This window comes from Podarcis gaigeae, assembly GCF_964106915.1.
Source record: "Podarcis gaigeae genome assembly, chromosome: 6".
Lineage (NCBI taxonomy): Eukaryota > Metazoa > Chordata > Lepidosauria > Squamata > Lacertidae > Podarcis > Podarcis gaigeae.
The window spans coordinates 698,452-704,570 of NC_139682.1; positions in this window are offsets into that span (position 1 = coordinate 698,452).

Here is a 6,119-nt window from a genome sequence, read left to right on the forward strand (position 1 = left end):
GGCCCAGACTCCCTCCAGCCCCACTGAGACAGACTGTGTCAATACTAAATCACTTAGCAGAGCCAAAAACCAAATTGTTGGCTCCCTAATCAGAGTGTGAAAGAAGAACCCAAGAGGTGGAAGGCAGAGCAGAGCAACCGGAAGATGGAAAGAGGCAGATGAGGAGGGAGGGTGAGAAACAGAGAGCTGCTCTGGCATTAGCCAAGAGCTCATTTTTAGAAAGAGAGGAAAATGTGTCCAGATCTGGGCATTACTGCAGAGCTACCCCCACTGCCCGCGGGACAGCAACCTCAATACAAGGAAAGCAGCACCCCTCTCAGCAGGACAAGACTGGTCCCAGATTTCCAGACACAATAAATGGACATATTCACTCCAGACCACTCCATCATCAATCAAACTAGGTATATAAAATTATTCATGGCATTGAGAAAAAGTCTTCTCCCTCTCTCCTAACACATGAAGCTGAATGTTAGAAGATTTGGGACAGATAAAAGGGAAGACTACAATGCAAAGCACAGAAATAAAACTATGGAACTCAATCTGAAAGGAGGCAGTAATGGCCACCAACCTCAATGGCAAGGCTTCCGAACAACAGCTGCTGGAAACCACAGGAGGAGAGAGTTGCTCTTGTGCTCAAATCCTGCTTGTAGGTTTTCCAGTGGGGGACTTGGGTTGGCCACTGTGGGAAGACGATGCGGGTCCAGATGGGCCATTGGCCTGATCCAGCAGGCTCCTGTGTTCTTAGGTATCAACTGTTATACAACTCAAAAGAGAGCAAAGAGGAAACTAAGGGGAACTCCTTTAGCAGTATTAAATGTCAATCAGAGTATGCCCATTACTTTCAACAGGTCTCCGCTGAGCAATACTGTTTGGTATTACTCTGAGTCCTAGCACTTGGGAGTTTGCAGAGCAAGCCTTCAGCTGAACCCCAAAGGAACTGTGCACAAAGGTTTGCATTTTGAGACGACTGTTGGTTTTCATTCTCGGGTCACACAGTAGATAAACAGAATCCCCCTTCCCAAAATGATGTCTTACCTCTGGCCATGACAAGCCACCAAGAGCCTTTCCGGGATGTGGCTGCAATTGTTCTATCCACCCTTTTTGAGACACTGAACCTCTGGGAACTATGCAGAACACCGTAAGGTCCAAACATTTGTCACTTTCCAAGCATGCTGGTCTGACAGCATCTCTCCCATTTTAAGGAAGCAACAGTTAGTTACAAACTCTCCAGCTCTTCTGCAGGCGTTTTGTGGAGGGACCCTCTTCTCACTTCTCTCAGAAAGCACCCAAGGGGGCATCATGCAATATCTCCCTGCCAGAAATGCATTACGTAACCCTTAGGTGCCCAAACTACTGAAGACACACAAAACCTCCAGCACATGACAAGCCTCTGGAGCTCTCGCGAGACAGGGAAGAGGCAGGTCTAAAACAGAGACCCTGGCAGAAATGGGGGTGGGGGCAGCAGAGACCCAAACTGAACACTGTAGACCAGGCATATCCAACAGGTAGATCGTGATCTACTGGCAGATTGTGGGGTGTTCCTGGTAGATCTTTGGCCCCTCAGTGATCTCCTTCCCCCCCAACTTTGGTCCATCCAATGACAGTGGGTAGGTCACTGCCAGTTTTTTTATACTGTGAGTAGTCTATTGGGAGTTGGACATCCCTGCTCTAGACCTAACAGGTCTGGCGAGATTCTGGCCTTTCCACTGTTTCGAAAAAAGGGTCCGCAGCTTGAGGGTGAAGGAGCAGGAGCACAGCCACGAAGTCCTGCAAGGTGTCACTGTTTTTGCTGCCTTCAACCCCAAATTATTGTACTTCTCCATGTGTAAGACGAGGGTTTTTTTTAATTAAGAAATTAGGTTAAAAATTGGGGGTCATCTTATACATGGATAGTGCATGGGGGGGGGGAATGTGGGATTGGTTGGTGCTGCGAGCCAGAGATTGTCAGTGTGTTATTGGTGGCTGCTGCAAGGGCTGGTGTTAATATGCTGTCGCTGTGGCAATTGGGTGGGCAACTGGCAGCAAGGGGACCGATGATCGTGGTTTTTCCTACGTGCACTAGTGGCAGCGTAGGTCAGGCGGGTGATCGATTTTTGGCAACCCCCCCTAAAAAAAAGCTCAACAACTCACTACTCTGGGCAATCTCCCCCTTTTTTCTTAATTCTGAGTCCCCCCAAATAGGGGGCGTGTTATACACGGGAAAATAAGGTATGTCAGCAGTAGTGGAGATTTTGAAATCTAGAGAGAGGCTGCTGCTTTGCCGGGGTTCTTGAGACTGTTTTCTGGGGAACCTTACATACCTGAGGCTTTGGGGGGAGGGGTGACAGCGGCATGGACGCCTCAGGGCCGAGACAAAGAAGCCCCTGCTGCTCCCCCTTGCTAGTGGTAGACTAGCAGAGATGGTCTGATCTGCGGGGTTACTTCGGGCGCTATTCCCCCCCCCCTTCCTCCCGCCCCGCCTGATGGAACGGAGAGCTGCAGATGGAGCACGAGAGAAAAGATAAGAGAAATGCATCAGCATCTTCGTAGCTTGGGCTTCGTTTTGCGCCCAAAGTGGTTGCTGCTGGTAGTTCTTTAATTGCAGCGTTTCATCAGCTTGAGCAGCAACCTCGGGAAACGAAGGGCTGAAACCCGGCGCTGCTCTCCCGAATTCTCTGGTCCCTTTTCACTTCGCATTCCAGCCGGTTGACTCGAACCCCTTATTTTGGATGCTTATTTCCCAATCTGTCAGTTGAGAGCCCTGCCAATGCCTGAGCCGCCCGGTCCCCTGGCAGGCGGCCCGGAGGGAGCGGAGAAGAAGGCCGGAGCCTCTCTTCCGCCCCGGCACGTGACGCCGAGCGATCATGTGACGCGCTCCGCACGCCCTGCCCTGCACCTCGCGCACGTACGCAAAGGACGCCCTCGAAGCCTTCCGCGGAGAAAAAGTAGTTCCCCGCGGGCCGCCGGATTTCTCCGAGGAAACGGCCGGCCTGACGCTTCCCGCGACGAGTGAGCAACCAGACCCCGGGGGAAAGAAGCCGGAGCAGCGCCGCCCGCCCAGCGCCGCCGCCGCGCCCTCGGAAGTAGTCCCGGCGCCGGCGGGGTCCGGCGGAAGAATCCCTCCGCCGGGCGAGGGAAGCGGCGATGGCGACCTGGCGGGTGCCGGGCCGGAGGGAGCGGGCGGCTGAGGGGCCGCGGGGGCGTCTGCGAGAGGCCCCCGGCGGTAAGGAGGCTGCGGCGGCGCGGAGGGTCCCCGGCGCGCTTGGGCCGGTCTCCGGGCGGCGGGCGAGGGGAGGGGGCCTGGCGCAAGATGGCGGCGGGCGGGGGCTCAGGCAGCGCCGAGGGCAGCCCGCCTCGGACAAGGCCCCGCGGGAGGGAAGGCAGAGCGCGCCAGCCGAGCCCCCCCCCCCGCACGCACGCACGTCACGCCAGGGCGCTGGGCCAATAGGAAGAGGGGAGGCGGGGAGAGGGAGGCGGGGGCGCCCTGGCCTCTCCAGGTGCATTGTGGGAGAATCCCTCCATCCCTCCATCCCTGCCCGATGGGCGACCCGGGAGCCGGGCCCAGGCGCTTGCAGGCCCCGAGCCCTCCCGCTCCCAGGCTCGGCTGCCTCCTCTGGAATCCTAGGGCTGCAAGGGACCCCCGGGGTCATCTAGTCCAACCCCCTGAGATGCAGGAATCGCGGCAAAATCTGGTGTCCAGGCCACCCCCCAGCCCCACAGCAGGGGGAATGGTTGGCCTCTGTTAACGGAGAAATCTGAGGGCTCCCTTGGACAGAAACCAAGGACCCCAGCCAGGAAGACCAGAGCAAAACAGCAGCCAGTCGGCTTGGTCTTGATTGAAGACTGTCTCGCGACAGGACTCCCACCTGCCACCTGGTGGAACAAGATGGAAGCCCCCAACAAAAGAGAACCCAAACTTTTCTTAGCTGCTAATCCCAATGCCCCCCCCCAAACCTACATCATGGTTACATCATGAAAGGGGAGGTCTGGTGGCAGAAATCTGAGCATCCTGGACCCTGCCCCATGGTTCTCCTCGCCCTCCACCAAACACCCATCAAGTGGAACAAAAGAGACATTTACATTTCCCTGTTTACCAGCCAAGTTCATCCCACCCTTTTGTCTTCATCTGGGTTTGTTATTTCTGGACTGGCTACCTGTCTGGCGGGACGCAGGTGGCGCTGTGGGTTAAAGCCTCAGCACCTAGGACTTGCCGATCGAAAGGTCGGCGGTTCGAATCCCTGCGGCGGGGTGCGCTCCCACTGCTCGGTCCCAGCGCCTGCCAACCTAGCAGTTCGAAAGCACCTCCGGGTGCAAGTAGATAAATAGGGACCGCTTACCAGCGGGAAGGTAAACGGCGTTTCCGTGTGCGGCTCTGGCTCGCCAGAGCAGCGATGTCACGCTGGCCACGTGACCCGGAAGTGTCTCCGGACAGCGCTGGCCCCTGGCCTCTTAAGTGAGATGGGCGCACAACCCCAGAGTCTGTCAAGACTGGCCCGTACGGGCAGGGGTACCTTTACCTTTACCTTACCTGTCTGGCACTCAGGTATCAGGATGCCAGGAATTATCTCTCAGGCAGAGGGGCAGCTGAGCTCACATGTCTATAATAATTTCTGAAGTTTTCCCAGTGAGCCAGTGCATAGATACATTTATCACTTGGTATTGTGCAGCAGAGGCCCTTTGAACAGATTGGACGAAACTGTGATGAAGTGTTTTGTGAAGACAAGTCACAAAAGTGATTGTGCTGATTTTGGTAGTGGGCTGCATGTGCAAGCCCCCCCCCCCCAAACTATACATAAATTCCTGCAGCACCTCCCAACTCCTGCTCAGGGCAAAAACCCTTCTCTGCCACAGCCCCCTTCACCCTTGCTCTGCTCCAACCTCAAAGGTTGCCCTGCACAACTTTGGTCTTTGCAGCCCGCAATTCAGGGAGCCCTGCAAGGAGCGCTCTCGGACGTCTGCTTTGCCTGGCTTCCTTTCCCACGGGGTGAATTCTGGGTTGCAAACACCGAAGTTGTGCAGGGCAGCCTCCCAGATCCTAATCTGATACTCTAACCACAATACCACACACACCAATATGAGCAACTTAAGCACTCAGCAATAGGAGCACTGCTCTTCTTTCTGCTTAGATCAAACTGTACTCCGGCATTTCTGGACAAGCAATACTCCTTCCAGCAGCTTGTTCAGTTTTCCATTAAATTTTCGTGGTTAAACGGCTGGGGGGGGGGGCGATAAGCAAACCAAGGCACAGGGTCACCTGGATTCCACATCTAGTGCCTAGCAGACTAAAGTTTTCCTGCCCAAAGGGACATGTAGGGTGACAAGCAGACTCTGGAGGTGGCAAAGTAATGAGATTGTCATTCGAACATTAGTTACTTTTCTGTTGCCAGTATATCTCATTAGAGATTAGGGGATACACTCGTTGCTTACTGCTTTCATCTTTGGTATCCTGATGGTACAAAGAACCTGGAATCTGGTGCACATCTTGTGTCTTTGAAGCCATCCAGGTTCAGAGATAAGCCCGATTGTATGAAGCTGTGTTGTGGAACACAGGGAGAGCCTTGCAGCTGGATCAATCTATCCCAGCATTTTGCTTTTAAAGTGGCAGCCAGGTGCCCCAGTGAGGTCAGCAGCCCTCTCTTATGCCTCAGAATGTCAGAAGAGGCCATCTCGTCCAGCATCTTCTTCATGGCCAGGAAGACGCCTCTTCTGGGAGGCCCCACAGGCAGGATCTCTCCCTGCAGCACTTTGGATTCCCAGCAGCTGGGATTGAGAGTCATAGGACCTCTGATCCAGCCATCATGACTAGTAGCCCTTGGTAGCCTTATTTTCTTAAAGTCCTCTTCTAAAAGCCTTACGTTTACTGTCTCCTCTCTTCTCTCTCCTTGCCTAGTCTGAGGTGCCCTAGAAGTCGGTCGCTTTCTGGCCTCACTCAAGCACAGTTAGAGAAACTGTATCTGGCTCAGGCTGTAGCTGGGATATTCCCCATTCAGGTATGTGCCAGAAATATGTACCATGCAACGGACAGACAAGATAGTTCCTGGGGCTGTCATGAGGGGGGCAAGATGCTACACCAAAGAGTGATGAACTGGCCTGGGTGCTGGGTTTGCAAGAGAGATTCAGAAATATGACTGGGAAACAGC